The 18,073-nt window shown below is 37.4% G+C and overlaps 1 long non-coding RNA gene across 1 annotated transcript; it reads right to left on the bottom strand.

The window, feature by feature from the left end:
• Positions 1-237: 237 nt before the first annotated feature.
• LOC136239760 (uncharacterized) lies at positions 238-11,099 on the bottom strand. The gene is made up of 4 exons (XR_010693590.1): positions 10,818-11,099; positions 556-603; positions 394-504; positions 238-342 (listed from the first exon to the last, which is right to left on the bottom strand). It is a non-coding gene; the product is annotated as an uncharacterized lncRNA (long non-coding RNA).
• Positions 11,100-18,073: the final 6,974 nt, after the last annotated feature.

Genomic DNA, 18,073 nt, shown 5'->3' with positions numbered 1-18,073 from the left:
ATTAGAATGAAGTAGTATAGCATATATTATTAGATTAGGACTTTACTATAACAAGTTTATTGAATACATTTAAGACAGTCATATATTAGAGATTGAATCAGCAGTATAGTGCAGTGAATAATCAGACTATACTAAGCCTATTTTAATTATATATTAGCTACTATACTACTGTACTTTTTTACTTTCCTGTAATCCGTGGCTACCTTAATTAAAATAATTATATTTGTAATGAATTTAATTCTGTACATATGTTAAAACCACAATAGGTACAGCTAGTAAATCAATGTCTCTTCGGCCATGATAAAATCAAATCAATTTTGTCATTTATCAGTCTTTATCCAACTGCAGCAGGTAAGACAGTAAATACAATTCACAAGTTCCATTACTAATTACCTGTATTATCATCACCATGTTCATCACCATGTAGAACTCTGTGACAATCTGTGACAATCTGTGACATTCTGTGACAATCTGTTACTCATCTGATAGAACTGTCCCACAGCTCTGATAAAAATGGTAAACATAGTGTGTATTCTGGACAATTGTTGGACTTACAGTTTGCAACAATAAGAATTTCGTAAAGCTGAGATCTTGTCTGAGAACCTTAAATAAGCAAGGAGAGCAATTACAATGTGCATGATAGTTATAGTAAGTTCTAATTGAATTATACATATACTGCTTGTACAAAGCTAACAACTTTAAAAAATGAACTTCGTAAGTGTTATCAGTTGTGCAACATGGCCCCTCACTGTCTTTGCATCTTTACCTGCTATAATACACTCTTAATTCTTCTTATGAGGATCCAATTTCTTGTTTATATACTTTTCTTGTTTACATGTACTGTAAATAGTACCACCATGCACTCACAAATCCAGTCACAATTTTGTTTGTTGCTGAACTCTCTACATGCAGGGTAGCTAATTTATAGTAGAGCTGAAATCTCAACAGAGGTTTTAGCTAGGTGACTGAGACTGCACTATTAGGCACTTTCTACATGTAGTTTGATTTTACATTTACAGCCAATACCGGTACATCTTTAGTTGGTTATAGAAAGGCTTCAATGTTCATTCTGGCTGTGGAGTAGCCTTTTATACAACACTAGTATACAAGGAGGAGCCATTAATCTTTATTCTTTACTTTGAACTAAGGACATACAACCATGAAGCACCATGTTTAAATCACAATGGAAGCACTTGTTAGCAGCAGAAAACAACTTTGATAGTCAAGGCCGCCAACAGGGGGGAAACTTGGACATTTTGCTCCGGGCCCCAGCCTGAAAGGGGCCCCAGGAGGCCCCACGAAGGGCCCCTTGAATACCTGTTTAAAAGATTGATATACTCTAATAGAGCAGTCACAGTATTCTCAGAGGAACAGTGTAGCAAGCTTATAAATAAGGGGATATGGTTGGTGAGGGGCAGTTATTGTCATTGTCAGCATGTAATGACCTGTTATTTTTTTTTTTTGGTCTTCAACTTACAGCTTGGGTGAAGTTGTGATTCAGAATGGAAACCTCCTTGCCCTAGGACCCCACTTTAACTCTTTGCCCTGGACCCCTTAATTTCTCTGGTTGGCCATGTTGATAGTGAGGTTAGCAATGGCAAGTACTGAATGCTCGAGCTGGCCAATTTTTTCTTCAAAACTAAAATTATATCACTTGTAGGCGTCCATGTGAAGCATTCAGCAGTTGGCCTGATTATCTCCAATAGCTCTGAAAGCAAGAAAAATGCAATCATGTGTTTTAAGCTAGCTTATAGTACATATATATTGTTTTAGTCCACAATTGGCATGCAGTGCTTCAAGGAATGCTTGAGCTCTTCAAAACTAAGCATTCAGCAGCACCATGATAGCTAGTTTTGAAAATTTTAATTGTTTCAGGCATGACCATAAGGATGATTTACAAATTTCGGTTGTAGGTTCAAGGGGGCAAAATGAGGGGGGGGGGGGGGGGGGGGGCATTTGCTTTCTTGGCTCCCTTAGATCTGTCTATGGCTACTTTGATTGCAAAGATGCTTTTCAAACAGTTTTGGATTCATAATGCTGTGTAATGGGTTGAACATAGCTGACAAAGAAGTTTCGCTTCAGACTATAATATTGATAACTGGGGCACCAATTCTTTATTTTGATGTGATATGCGTGGGTTCATCAGTCATGATTATTTTATTTTTACAAAAAAAGTTAGCAAACAAGTACACAGGAAAAATTAGAATTTTCAACTAGAGTAGAGATCATAGCACATCGATAAAAAGCACTGCACAATATTAAATCACAGTAATACAATAAAAAGTGTTACATCCTTACTGTGTATTTCCATTAGGGCAATTGGAAACAGTGGAATGGAAACTGGAAATGGTTGAAAATGGAAATGGAAAATGGTCAAATCATAAATGTACCTAGAGTAAAGCCCTTGTTTAGTGGCAACCTCTTAGACCACAAAGACCACATTGTAATTGCTTCTCAAAGATGGCTATGGCATACTGAAGACCACTTCATGGTCACCTTTTCTAAAGACCACTCTCTTCATAAAACCCACCTCTCCAAAATGTAATAATAGCTAGGTTCCAAACATATGCAGTGTTTCATGACTTTATCAAAACTGCTAGGTCAGCTAACAAGATTAGGCTCTCATTTCTTTATGAGACCTTATTTTTCATTGTACAGTACATTGTAGTGTACTAGCTACCCGATAGAGCATAAATATTTTTTGAGGGGGAAAATTTTTGCTGATTCGAATTCCACGGTTTTGGGAGTTACCAGCAAAAAATTATCCTTGAAATATTTAGACCTCCATATAGCCTAATACATTTCGTGAATTGGGAGAGCTTGCAAATCCACAAAAAATATGCTTTTAGCAACATTGTTCAACCAAAATTTGGTCCTCAAAATATTTTATATGGTACATTTCACTTGCATGGACTTCTGGTAAAAAGCGATGATGGTAGATGACTGGAGTGAAGTGTGGACAAAAATATGGGAGATGAATTTGACTCCTTAATTCTATGAGTCATGAATTCGAAATGCATGTTTGAAGTTTATCAATTATAGTAGCTATGCCTTAGCTATCTTTAGAACCTAATTACAATGTGGCCTTTCTATAGAGGTGACCACTAAGTGAGGATTTTACTCTAGGATAGGATATAACAATTTTACCATTTCCACTGTTTCCAATTGCCCTTTCCATTATGGTATCTTGAGTATAGTACGGATATAACATGCACTTCTTATTGTTTTACTGTGATTTAATATCATTAGTATTAGTATTGATTTCAGGAAAAGAAATTGATATTATACAGTACTCCAGCTTGTTTCAGTACTTTTACGGTCCCCACTCTAGTTGAAAATTCAATTTTTTGTGTGTACTTGATAACCATAGTATCTTTGAGTAAAATTGATGTAAGCAAACTGTGATGTAAGCAAAATGTACAAAACACTAAAATACAAATTATAACTTATTCTGTCACTTTACATAGCTGTAATTTCATTGCTCATGTTTTATCGTAACGCCACAATGAAACAAAGTCCATGTTATGTAATAAATGTAAATCACATAGCTCCCTCCGAGATATCTTTCCTTTCATCAAAAGGTAACTGCCACAAAAAAATAGTTTTCTATGAGAATACTTCTTCTTTAGACTTGATCTGAAATCTTTTGAATTAAATAAAATACGCCAAACAGCAGCCGTTCGTATATAAATATGACAAGTTATGAGGTTTGGAGAATTTTTTATAAGAGTAGCAATACCATTTTGGGTGACAGCATTTACACTCAAAATTATGTGCACCAGTCCACAATGTGCAGATATTGTGTTCATGAAACTGTCGGGAAGAGCTAACCAATCTGATTCAATGCACAACTCTTGCAAGCTGTAATTGGCTATTGGCAAAGAACATGAGACAAGGCCACCTACATACCACAAATACTTTAGCTTCTCAGAAATATTGATACGTTCAATATTAATAGAAATACAATGGATAAGGGATGGGAAGTTGGATAGTTGTAGTTGTTCATTTTTGACACACTTGGTGCACCAGGTGCATGTTTCGATACAGAGTGATTCCAGTGATTTCATGTTTAAACATTTCTGATGTAGACCAATAATAATCTGTTTAGTTTGGTCATCTTCAAAACAAAGCAGACAACATATATCAATAGCTAAATTAGTCAACTGTAAATCAACTAAAATTTCCCACAATTGCACACAGCTCTTCACTTGTTTAACCGAAATTCCTAAAATGTTCAGGCCTTGTAGGTTTCGACAATTAGCAATCGCACATAAGCCTTGCAGACTTTTCAAACAGTTAACATTCTTTAGCAAGTTTAGTTGCTGCAAGTTGGGACAAGCTATAGCAAGTTGCTCTAGGTGATCAGAGGAAAATTCATCACATCTAGTAACACTAAAATGTGTCAAAAATTCAACATTACTGTTCAAAGGACCATCCCGAATATCATCATTCCTAGTCTTGTGCATTATAGCCTTGTGTAGTACATTACCATTGCCAACAGTACAGTCAGACAACATTAAACTTCTGTCCAATCCTAAAAATCCAGCATTTATAATTGGTTGCTGGATGCATTTATTGGTAAATTCCAGTTGTAATATGGGAAATATAGGAGCCAAACCGATGCTACTCATTAAAGTGTCATACACTCTAACATGGCCACCATGACCAGGTGGTAATCTCTTTATAGGTATCCATTTGTCATATGCATCGTGCACCATCCAAAAAGCTTTAGTAACAACGTTTAAGGTGTGAGGTATTAGGTTGAATGCCATCCACTCATTCAGTAAAAAATAGAATGCTTCATGAAATGATGAATCCTTGACTTGTTCTCTGATTGTCAGTTCTTTAATAGTGTAACCATAGGCAGGATACCCTACAATCCAAAGCAGATGTCTAATGTCATTTTTTGATGTCCACAAACAATCTAAATATTGAAGTTTCCTCATAGATTGCATGATTGTCTTTAGTTGGGTAAGACTCAGTTTAGTTGATGGTAAACTAAGTTGTACAACATTTCTACAAAGCTGTAGTGATTTGAGAGGTATCACGAGATCCGGAAAAGACAATTGTTTCACGTGTGTACCACACGCGTGTAGCACACTATTGATTGAACGCTCCTCACTAAAATCAAAATGTGGCCAGATAAAGTCCCTCCACAATAACGAAGTTTCCATTGCCGCTCGTAGTCGTTGTGAAACATAACGCAATTTCACTCTTTCACGAGTGCTGGTTACAAAAGAGAATATGTAAATTAACAACTCCATTGGAAGCGCCACTAAGGTGTAAGATCTGCAAGAACTGTCCACACTTTGTTCCATATTGTGCAAGAGCAGGAGAGACGCAAATAAATCGAAACTACCGAAAATAAGTACTATGCTCTATTTATCGAAGTATGTTCAAGCCGGCTACTCAGTAAAGCAAGGGGGTGTCTGTCACGCTGCAGGTGGTCCCCCGCCGCAAGTGGTCCGGCCCAACTACCGCGCCTCAACACACACGAGTAGTCCGGCCGGACCACGTAAAGTTGTTGTAGACGGTCCGCCATGCTGCAGCTGGTCCCCCCCCCCCCCAATGAAGTCTCCACTATCAGCGAGTCCCAGTCAGTACTAGCTCAACGTCTTGATCAAAATGCACTGCCCTCCACGAAATACGAGTTCTGAAGCAGCCTGAGCACCCTGAGCAGTGAAGCGAAATTTGATTAATGCATGGCCTATTCTTAAACACATAATTCTGAAGATTGCATTGTTTTGCATTTGCACGTGGTTTTAATTCGTGTAGCTAACGCGTTGTGGGCACCGGTGTCCCTTTCGTTCCCCCTTTCAAAAATACTAACAACACATACTCTAATAGAGCAGTCATCACTATGACATGGCTTAGTGTCATGAAGTAGTCATCCACATACAGTTGCCAGCAGTATGTGACAGGATAACACTAAGATGCATCTCCGGAAGAGGCTACAAATGAAGCTTCTGGGAACATCCATCACTTCGGTGTAACTTGTAATGCTCAATTTACCATCATGCTCCACTTACCAGAGGCCATGACACACCAACTGAACAGTTGGCTATAGTTTTTTCAGTTGCTGTTCTATAATAAAACATGATTTAATCTCTATAGCTACTCTGATTTAGGCTGGAGTATGCGAGGGAATATGGGTTAGACAGCTGTTCTACCACTATATATATATATATATATATAATGGTGAAAACCATTAATTCACTTGGATATAGGCTTGGTCAGTGATCAGAAACTACTAGCTGCATGTTTCACGCCTCATACGCAGTTTCAATAGCTATAGACAATATTTTTTTTAAAATGCCAGCATGCACTAAAATGTCAGTTTCGTCAAAAATGGTATAGCAGGCTATAGTTGAAGGGTTCTGTTCTAGTCTTAGTGTGTAAACTTTAAACTCTCCATTAATGAACTAATGCAGTATGCAGACCTTATAATTAAGTGGTTCTTACAAGCCAATAAGTTAGTAAACTTATAGTGTGACACGTAATAGTTTAATTGAATCACCACACACATTCACACAATGGTTTTATTGTTCTATACCGGCCATATCATATACCTTATTTACTTGGTTAAACACTGCAACATTTATTATCTCAGTTTCAAAAATTGATGTGGTGGCTATTCAAACTTAACGATGCACCTCTTGATGTTCAAAAATGTTTAAATTTTGAGCATAATATCAAGCAATAAAGATACCAGATATCGTTTTCAAGGATAATTGTTTGTCTTGTTAGTAGCTAACTATTAGTGTTCACATTATTGAAGTTGACTGGCACAATCCACTGGCAGAGCAAGAGACTGGCACTTCAAATATTAAACATTTTTTGAGCAGTGCTCAAAAATGTTTAATTTTTTAGCACTGCTCAAATGCATAATAGGCTATTTTCAAAGCATAATAACTATTAGCTCAAGCCTAGCAGAGAATAACCAAAGCTAATACAAAAAGGCTGTCATTCTGGCAATGAGCCTAAGCAGCATGCATGCATGTATAAACGAAACTTTGCTAGTTGAAAATAAGAAATCATTTGTCCAGTTATGTACAGTGGATTGTCCATTTTAAAACCTGTTTTACACTTTAATTTAACTTGATGTGCTTTTCAGTTACTTGGAGCAACTGATTATGACAACCAGCAAGGATTAACATTTTAGGACTTACTTATGTAGAAATCAGGTACAATTACAGCAGATACTGTATACTCAGTAATGTTACTTAGCTGTTGTCAACAGACTTGTGCGTGTGTGGAGTCAGTAGAGGTCACTGATAAAGACAAGCTGATTCAAAGTTGCAGGACTCTAAAAGAGTATACATGCAATATAAAATAATATTATTAATTACGTGTGAGTATATTGATTACATGATCATTACAAGCAATTATCCTTGATATCTAGTATCTTTATTGCTTGATATTATGACATTCTCTTCTTGTGCATTATACTCTTTGACTGTGCAGGATATGATCAATAGCTGTAAAGAGCTCAAATACTTTAAGTATAGATGGTGAAATTGCAGTTCCAGTTTACAACTGCTACATAGCTATTGATTCAGATGGCACTGACCTTCCTGTGGACTATATGACTATAATATCAGCTCATTGTGGACTGTATAGTGTTGTGCATGAGATCAGTGAAGGTGTTACTGTACTTGTATGAAAATCCGGCTCCTAATTTCAGTTAGTCATGTTTCATGTCAATGACATAAGATTACCTTTCCAAGAACCCCTTATAATTGCATTTATGTGATGTGTATTAAGCCATTATACTTTTCATCATCATTATTTTAGATAGCACTGTAGCTGTAATGCTTGGATGTGGGTACATTATATGCTCAGGCATCACAGCCGATAAACCTCCAGTAGCCTCATGCTCTACCAGTGGATTGTGCCAGTCAACTTCAATACTGTGAACACTAATAGTTAGCTACTAACAATAGTAATGCTAATAATAGTATCTGCTAAAGTTTTGTTATTATGGTATTTATATGTAATTTATCTTGTTGGAATTAAGCTGCAAGTTTAATTGTACAGTGGAACCTCTCTATTACGGACATTGTTGGACCCAGGCCACTTTTTGCTGTAATCTAGAAGTTTTCCTTTTTAGAGGTAAAAATGTATTGACCACGAGACTGGTTGGGACCAAAATGTTTGTCTTTATTATGGTGGTTTTTTCTATTGTGTCCTTAATTCGGGAGTTTGTTAAGAGAGGTTCCACTGTATGTACTAGCTAACTATAGTGTTTTTACCCCCCTAATGTTTACAGCAGCTAATCCAGGGTTTATCAAGGGGGTGCACCAGTATATGGAGTATAGGGATCTGTGCCCCCCAGAAGCTAAAGCTTTTTGCAGGACAAAATATCTTGAATGGTTTAGATCATATAGTGCTTTTTATGTGGACTACATTGACCAAGAGTTGTTATAGAGTGACGCTCATTCCAGCAGATTATATAGACCTAAAGAATGGCATACACAAGATCACATGCATTTCATTTGCAAGATATCCTTAGCAGGCTAAATGTACCAATGCAGCTTGTTAGGTGACTGTTCTATTAGAGTATTGATTAGAGTTGCACCGATAATCGGTTGAATTATCGGTAACAACCGATATTAGCTAATTTTACAAGTATCGGTATCGGCTACGAAGCGGAAATAACTTGCCGGTTAACCGAAACCCACAATCAATCGTTAAGTTGACGACAATGAACAGGTGAAAGTAAAGAAGGTGGTGAATGTAGCAGTAAGTGGTTTGTTGTAACTGTTTTGTAACTATTTGAGTTTGTTTGTTTGCACAAATGTGGTTGCAAGGCTATAGTAGGCTGTGTATATTTATCGGCCGCCCACGCAATTAGTTGATCACTCTTCACAAAGGGTCTGTAGTCCCACTAAAACACTGTTTGATTAGCTGTTTTATAACTACTTGGCTTCCTTTTCCATGAAAGGAGATAGTAGCAAAACTGTGTAAAACATTGTAAAAGTCGGCCGCCCACGTAATTAATTACATTGATTACATTATCATTACAAATGCAGTTTATACGCATAAACTTTAGGTGATTTTCTGCTCCTCCTCCTCTGTTCTGAAGAAATGAAGAATATCGGTAAATATCGGCATATCGGTTACAGGAATAGGCAAATAATCGGTATCGGCAAATGTGAAAAAATGCATATCGGTGCAACTCTAGTATTGATTGACTGCTCTATTAGAGTATCTCGATCTTGTATAACACGTACGCATACTAGTAATTTATAAGCCCACATCGAAGTCCACAGTGGAACGGGAAACTAGGTCGGCACAGTTGTACCTAGCCCTACGCCTTTTCAAAGATCTATGATCGAGCCTATGATAAAGCCAGTGGGGGACCACTTATGGCAGAGGGGGACCAACTCAGTGTGGCGGCGTAAGTTGTCCGGGGGGCTGGGACAAGGTGCCTCGCAAGGTGCAGTGTTGCAAGTAGTCCGGGGGGACCAAGTATGGTTGCTGCACTGTGACTGGTCCGGGGGGACCGGTTGTAGCATGACATGTCACGTCGGCACACGCTTCAGGTAGCCTCGCGTGGCCAGACCGCTTTTTCCTTTTTGTCTTTGGATAGGGAGAAAAAAGGTTTTCTCCCTACCCAATGACAAAGAGAAAAAAAAGCGGTCTGGCTACGCGAGACTAACGCTTCAGGTAGGTAGCTAGCTATGGTGTGCCATTTAAAAAAAAATTTTTTTTTGGTGTGCCATTTGTTTCAAAATTATGCACTGGCAATGGTGATAATATCGACTCGGTTTGATTGCAAACCGAGTCCGATCGACCGAGTCGGTCCTAAAATAAACCGACTCGGTTTTGATTGCAAACCAAGTCGATCCTTTTAAGTAATCTTAGACTAGTGAGTAAACTTTGTAGCTAATCACTCTACAATTTAGCTTCCGGCCACTGACACAGGATGTCAGTGGACCATCAGTGTGCTGCCATATGCCCCAATTCTCTATCATACCAGCATCTGCAACTTGTATGTATGTAGGTATATGTACACTGTAAAGTTAATTATTATTATTATTATTATTATTATTACTAGGACCGCGTCACATATAACCAAGTACATACACCAACGTGACAGCCCCCCGGTGAGGCTATTAGGTGGTGAATGCATTATCCCCAAATCAACTCAATATGTCACAGTAGTGACAGATATAACACTATAGTGGCATCGTAACTAAAGGCCACCAGTAGCTAAGTGCCAGTACATCATTGGTGTGGTATAAATGGCACAGTGATGTGTACAAAGTATATGTATACAAAACATACAGGAGAGAACTATACATTATTGCAGTATTGTATGCAGCAATACATTATAGGCAACATCACCATGCAGATAAAAATTAGTAGCCAATATACAGCAATGCATATCAACATCAACTAGAGCTAAGTAAGGTTCATCAGTGATGTAGCAATGGCACAGTGATGGGTGACACACCATAGTTATGCATACACAACTTTCAGGAGATAGCTACACAATGCTGTAGGCGTATGCAAGCCAGATGAACCAGATAAAGGAAGACAGCCAAGCCACTAGAGCCTAGTAGCTACGCCAGGTGAAGGCAAAAAAGATTAAGCACGTATTGAATTGCCTGACACCAACACAAAGAAAGTTCGCCATGCCAGCTGCACAAGACAAAATTGTTTACTTGTATTTTATATGTAACTGTAAGCTTATTGTAAAGAGCGTGGCATATGTCAGTTTAATGTTTTCTTGTATTGTTTATTTACATGAATCAGTGAATCCACTGGCAGCTGGCATGGAGACTTGAGATGTTACAAACATATAAACTTACTTGTAATCTTCTTGTTTACACAAGTGGCTTCTGTAATCTTCTTGTTTACACAAGTGGCTTCTGGCTCTCCTGCACGGGCATCACTAATCTTCTTCGCGCAATATGTAAGTAATTAAGCAAGGGTGTGGTACAGGGCGTTATATAGAATTACACGTATGGTCAAGTCATCAGCACAAACAGGAGCGACGATTATACGTTTGTGCCTTCATTCACAGGCGAATCTATCCCCGGTTAGTTCATGTCTCTAGGCCTCGTAGTTTTCTCAAACATTAATTATTAATTATTTAATTATTTATTTATTTAATTATTTATTTATTTATTTATTACGTAATTTTAACCGCGTTTCGTATTATTCTTAGTACTTGGTTATATAATTATCCTAAAATAAACCGACTCGATTTCAAGTTAGAACCGACTCGATTTCAAGTTAGAACCGACTCGATTCTGAAACTAACCGACTCGATTTCAAGCAAAGAGCCTCGGTTAAAACCGACTCGATTTACAAATCCATGCAAAATAATATTTAAATCACGAATTTTTGTAACACTTGTATGCGCCCATTAAAATCATTCATTCAAGTGAGTGAATAAATTGTTAGTAAAAAAAGGGCAGACAGCAAAGCTGATTAAGCCCAAACAATCACAAATTATAAGTGCTGTTCAATCAAGTTTGAAAATGTAGCTAGAGTGTTCAGTTCAATTAGGTGCGGTGGCAGTGAATTCCATTCCGGATGGTTCTTGGAAAGTAGCTTGTCATGTAGGTGGTGGTGTTTGTTGGTGGTACAATCAAGTGAAACGGATGAAAGTTGTGGCTGTACTCAGAGTCTAGTTGTGGAGCCAGTGGTACAAGTACTACGTGGCAACAATTAAAGGTATGAGACACACTTTAGGGTTTTGTGTCATGTTTTCCAGCGTAGTAAAATATGCTTTCAATATGCATTTAATTAAAGTGCACCCGCACCACACTAAAGGGCCATGTTAACTGCATTACTGGTTAGTTCAGCAGATGCAGGGGTGGATCTAGGATTTATAAAAGGGGGGGCTAACTCAAGGTACTAATCTCTTGGGTAGAGATGTGCAAAGCACACTTCCCAGCATGCTTTGCATGCTGGAACTAGGGGGGTCTGGAGGCATGTCCCCCAGGAAAATTTTGAAAAATAGATGCTAAAATACTGCAATTTGGAGACATTTCCACATAAAATTCATAATATTTTCTGCCTGTAGATATTTTATATACTGCCTTTAGATTATAAGTATGGCTCTCTGAAGCATTTTGCTAATGGAAAAGTTTGGGTAGGTACAGACAACCAAGTACATGATGCACCCCTCTCACAATTGCACAACACTGAATAGGTGCATGTTAGAATAATAATGTTGAAAGTAGAAAATTTTGAAATTTGAACAATACAAGATTGAATCTGAGAGCATTTTCAATGGAAATTGTGTACCTGAATTAAGTATTGCCATACATATTAACTACACAAGTAGATGAATGAAGCCCTTTAAATCCACTGATAATACCTTGGAAAGATGTTTATAAGGTGGTGTTATGACTATTTGTAATATTAGTGATCATATAAGACAAAATTTCATTATAATATACTCAGCATATTGATCAACTAAAGCCTAAATATGAAGGGGGGGGGGGGAGGAAGGGCTTCAGCCCCCAAAGCCCCCCTCCCCCCTGGATCTGCCCCTGAGATGGGCTGAGTGCTGTGGTAAATAATTTTTTTGAAGTATGTCTATTGTATAGAGGATCCAAAAACACAAATATTTATGGGATGCCATTACATCTGATCTTAGAAATATTGGAAATCATGTGAAATAATTGATGCTCTTCAGACTTCTGGATGTATGACTTTTTGTAATTTGACTCAGCAATGGTTATTAGAGACTGTTCGAAGAAACAGTGAAGGAGGGATATTTGTCAGTATATATATATAGTGACAAAATATCCAGGGCCGCCAAGAGAATCCAAGAAAATTTAGGGGGCCTGGGACAAATCAAGAATGTGGGGCCCTATAACTACAGTTAATGTAGCTTTGGGACCAGGGCAAATTGCCCCAGTTTCCCCCCTCCTCCTCCCTTAGGCGGCCCTGAATATATACAGTGCTAAATTTTGGAGAAAAGTCAGTGATTAAGTAAAGTATGCTTTAATCATCAAGAAGTTTTTGACCAAATGTGAAATTTGTTCCACAGTCACGGTTAAGCAGCTTTAGCCACAATACTCCACAGACAATATGGGCATATAGTGAACAAAAGCCGATTTGTAGTGGTGGTTTTTGAGATGCTAATAGAACGTCCCATGTTTTATACGTCCATAGTGACCTAGGTTCCGTAAAACATCACAGCTATTACATGACATAAGTTTCAATGTAATGGCATGAGTGTGGTAACAGAGGATTGTGTCTGGTTCTATAGAAATTGATAATTAAGTAATAAATATTAGCTACATAACTTCTCAATTAGTGTGTAGATTACTGAGTTGAATTTGTGTTTCAAAGTGGCCTCTTACTTACTTTTGATCTGTAAATGGTCATAGTGTGGGTCTAAACAGTGTCATAGTGAATCATGTGTCACAGTCCAATTCGTGTTTTCATAGGGCAGAAGTTACATGATGGAATCCAAGATTGTGGACAAGAGGAGTACAGAGCTACTAAGAAGTTGAGGGGGTTGGAAGCATCATAAGCGCCATGAAAATTAGTAAGATTCCAACTCACTAAGGTGGTAGCATTGCAACAGCATTGAGTGGTGACTATCATTTGTCTGCCCTCAAACGAGGATTTTCCTTGCTGTTTTGTAGTTCTGTGCAAGGGCAGATTTAGGGGGGGTGCTTGGGGTGCTGAAGCATCCCCGCTCCAAAATTTTACAATGAGCAAGCTAGGAAGCTTTTAGAAGCTGTACTACAGGTGCAGCTGCATTTTATACACATGTATTGGCAATGAAAAGATGGAAAGAGCAAGGGGAATAACTAATCTTATCCAAGAATTACTAAAAGGGGTTCAAAATTATACTTTTGGAGTAAGTCTTACCTTAGAAGTTGCTAAATCCGAAATACTCTAATAGAACAGTCAACTACTCTAATAAAACATCCAACATTAAAACTATAATTTTCAAGAAGTTATCAGAGGGTAAGCTGAAATTAAACCTATTCTTCTAGACCTGTGCACTGCTACCCTCACCATTGTACCAAACATCCTGCCATATACCAATCACTTTAGGTAAAAGATTTATACCTTTAATATACTAAATTCTATAAAACATCATTAATTGAAAATCTATTCTGAAAATAACCTTTTCTGTCAAATATTTTAAGTTTTTTAGGCTCTGCTACAAACTTGATTCTCGGGTTGAAATGCTTCTCTTGCAAGTAAAACAGTAGTCTTATATAATAGTGAATTTCTTAGCTTTTATAAAGTTTACAAGAGAACTGAGATCTGAGAACTGTTCGTTCTTGTTTCCCTTGCTTGATCAAATCCCATGCTACATTTGTATAAATCTAGCAGCTTTGGAGTTTGCACTATCAAATCCCTTGAAGCTCAACTTTAAGCTTAAATAATACTGCAGCATTTATGTTGTCATGATCGTTATGTGCTAAAAAGCAGTTAGTTGTGGCCAAAAACTAGTTGTATTTGTAGACTATAGTTGTAAAACAATTATAATGATGGATGGATCCATCATTTTAAAAGTTAGATTGAAATAGCAACCTGCACTTCAGAACAGTGGCTACATATGAAGTATATAGATCCAATCCTGTGTTTTAAATATTCTCCTTGACCTTACATTCAATTAACTATACTGTCTATACACTCTTTATTCTCTTTGACAAGCCACTAATTATTATACATTTTCAAATCCAATAAAAAGAAACAGTGTATACTTCTGTTTTTTAATTAAAATTACCTCCAACTGAACTCATTCAAATTAAAATTACTTCCACCTGAACTCATTTATCTTGTACCCACATTTGGTTAAAAATAGCTTCTAGATTCAATTTTGTGATAGCCATTTTCCAAAAATTTCCAGGAGGTCTGGGAGTATATATGCCACCAGATCTAGAGCCCCTCTAGCTGGAGAATTATATATAGCTGAGTGCACATGCACTCCATACAATGGTGAGTCAGTCTACCTGCCCTGTCCACTCCCACTTACCCTCTCTACTGTTTGGACAGCTAGTGTAGTTTGAGCCATGAGACTGTAAATTATGCTATTCTTCAAAACACTAAATTTGATCATGTGCAGCTGCTGATACCCATATGTTTCCACTACTAGTTCTTTAAGATGTTAGTCTAAGATTGAATTTTAGCTACATGGCTGCTGCATCCTTTAGTAATATTGACAAGCTGTAGGGGAATAATGGTATCACATAAACAAAGTGACATCATTTTTCACTCAAATCACTATCAAATTCAATCTCAGTAGGCCAAATTTGCAATATTTTCCTGTGGGGGTATGCCCGCAGACCCCCTAGATAGAGCATGCTCTGCATGTTGAGTGTGCTTCTCACACTAGTTGTATCAACTATCTTGCTATACATATATAATGATATAAATGTCCATGCTAGCACCCCCCTTCTGAAATCTTAGATCCGCCCCTGCGGTGTGCACTTCCCAAGTCAAGCACAAGAGACTACTTGTACACTGTATGTTAATTTCTTGGCAGACTGTTCACACTATCTCTCTATTGGGACTACCCTCTACAAGAGGATGGATCTAGAATATTGCTTAGGGGTGGGATGGTAAGGAGTACTAAATTTGCTGCAGTAAATATCGGAAAGATACACTGTTCAATAAAATAATCCTTGAAATTACTATAGATATAAGGAAATGAAGATTGATGTGTCTGAAAATTCTGAATGAGTATCCCATAAGAATTAATATTGTATTTGTGCATGTAAATGTAAACCGGAACATTCAGTTTGTACTGTAGCTGACATATGAGGCTTATTATAAGACCATAATTCTTTGTAACCTTACAGTACACCAATGTACATGGTGTACATGGATTGCAGTTTATAGCGCAATGAACACTAATCATTAACATGAGTACACATTTGTGCATGTGAGCCAAAACTTTATGGTGTTGGTGCAGTGTACTGGTGTACACATAAAAGGCTACAGCATGTTAACTTGAGCGTATAGAGTGTACAGCGGTGTACATGGGTGTACATGGGTGTACATGGGTGTACAGCGGTGTACATGGGTATACAGCAGTGTATGCTAGCTATAATACTTTGAATGCTCCAGTAGCTATGGGTTACACTTTACGTAAGCTTTGTACACAATCAGACATCAGCCTATTATCGTTTTCATTTTCCTATCATAGTTATCATACACTGCAGTGCTCAAAAATTCAATTATTTAGCTAAACTTATTAAGACTCCTCTTTACCGTGTCAAATGCATACCACAACCCTTTATGTGTACACCTGTACACCAGTGTACTGTACCACTATCATGAAATTTTGGTCTTATTTCAAGCCTTATCTCGTGAGAGTAGCTGAAACTGAGAGTATTCATTACCGTATGTAGCTACATTTATGTCAGTACTTGGTTTTGGAATGGTTTTTAAGAGATCTCGTTTTTAAAACAATATAAATTCCTATGTATAAGTGCCTGAAGGTATATAGAATTTAATTTCAACTTTATAATATATACAGCAGAATAATGGTGACATAGTTGAGCTCAGGAAGAAATCGGAGTTCAATACCAATGGTCTTAGCACTTTAATTTTACAGAAATCGAAGTTCAATACCGCACTTTAATTTTACATGATGGATTCTTCATATCCATCAAGCATCAGGCAATACAGTAGCCTGAGGTTCAGAACAATTATACTCATGTACAACATGCTTCCAACCTCCTCTGCATGGATCTGCAGAACTGTGTAAGGACACAAACCACACTTACCAGATTACTTTGTAACTAATGTAAACGAATCATTAAGAGTAGACAGATTTTCATGTACATGTATATTTCAGTAACACATTACACAGTGCAATATTTTATTTTACTACCATGAAATCATGAATTTTTGTTTGTAATTTTGTGTGATAAGGCAATGTTTGCCCCTACAAAATTTAAATCACTGTGCGCATGTATGTATAGCTGGAAGTGTGGTGAAATGTACTAGGCATACATTCAACCATGCAGTAACAATATTTGTACACTTGATGTAACCTGGCAAATATGATTAACATAGCCAAGTGTGTAATCTTACTAAGTATACTGTATATAGCTTAGATTTTTCGAGGTTGGGAAATGTTGCTAAAAATAATTTTTTTGCAGATTTGCAGACTCCCAAAATGTATTAGACCATATGGAGATCTAAATATTTCAAGGATAAAATATTCGTTGGTAACCCCTAAAACCACAAAATCAGCAAACATTTTCCACCTTGAAATGTTTAGGCTATATGGTAGCAGGTTGTGATGTTAAGGCCACATAACAGAACCCAATGACATGATAAATTGGAAACAGATCATTTGGTGTTGACTGGTCTATTAGAGTAGTTACTTGTTATTCATGATAATCATACACAATGCTTAAACATCAGTCACAAGGACCATTCCTGTAAGCCAGAGACAAAACAATGTCTATTGCCACTGGTGGTGGAGGAAATAAGAAGTCCCCAACCAGAATTGTCACCAGCCAAAATTCTTACAGGTAGCTACCCCAGGCCTAACAGTGAAAAAGTAGCTGAAGATGAAACCAGCCCTAATACTGACTGTAAGAAGATGACTGTGTAGTTGATAACAAATTACCATGTCTGCTGCAGTATGGCTGGAAATGATTAAGAGACAGGTCTTTGCCGTTACAACAGCTTTAAATGCACTAACAATAATTCAGCAATGATAGCAGGCTCAACATTCATTGAACACACATGATCTAATGCCACTACACACACACACACACGCACACACACACCTCAAGTCGTCCACAACTGACGTTGTGATAACGAAGCCTATAGTAGGCTTTTGGAATGCGGAATTTTGCAGAACTTTTGATGTTATCAGTCTTCTTAGGCTCTGAGTAACACAATATATCAAATTGTATACAAATGTGGTCACTGTTGCCCAATGGTGGAAGATAGGATAGAGTATTAATCACGTCCACTGCTTGAAGGTTTTTAGTTCACTAATTTGTTAAGATGCTTTACTGTAGTTGTACCCATAGTAAAGTGTCAGTAACTTTAAGTATATGGAACATAATTGTTTTACTAAGTTTTAAACTTTCAGTAAAACATCAGTGAATGTGGG

The sequence above is a fragment of the Dysidea avara genome, chromosome 12 (assembly GCF_963678975.1).
Source record: "Dysidea avara chromosome 12, odDysAvar1.4, whole genome shotgun sequence".
Lineage (NCBI taxonomy): Eukaryota > Metazoa > Porifera > Demospongiae > Dictyoceratida > Dysideidae > Dysidea > Dysidea avara.
Note: the sequence above shows the minus strand (reverse complement) of the source record. Positions and strands in the feature narration are given on the sequence as shown.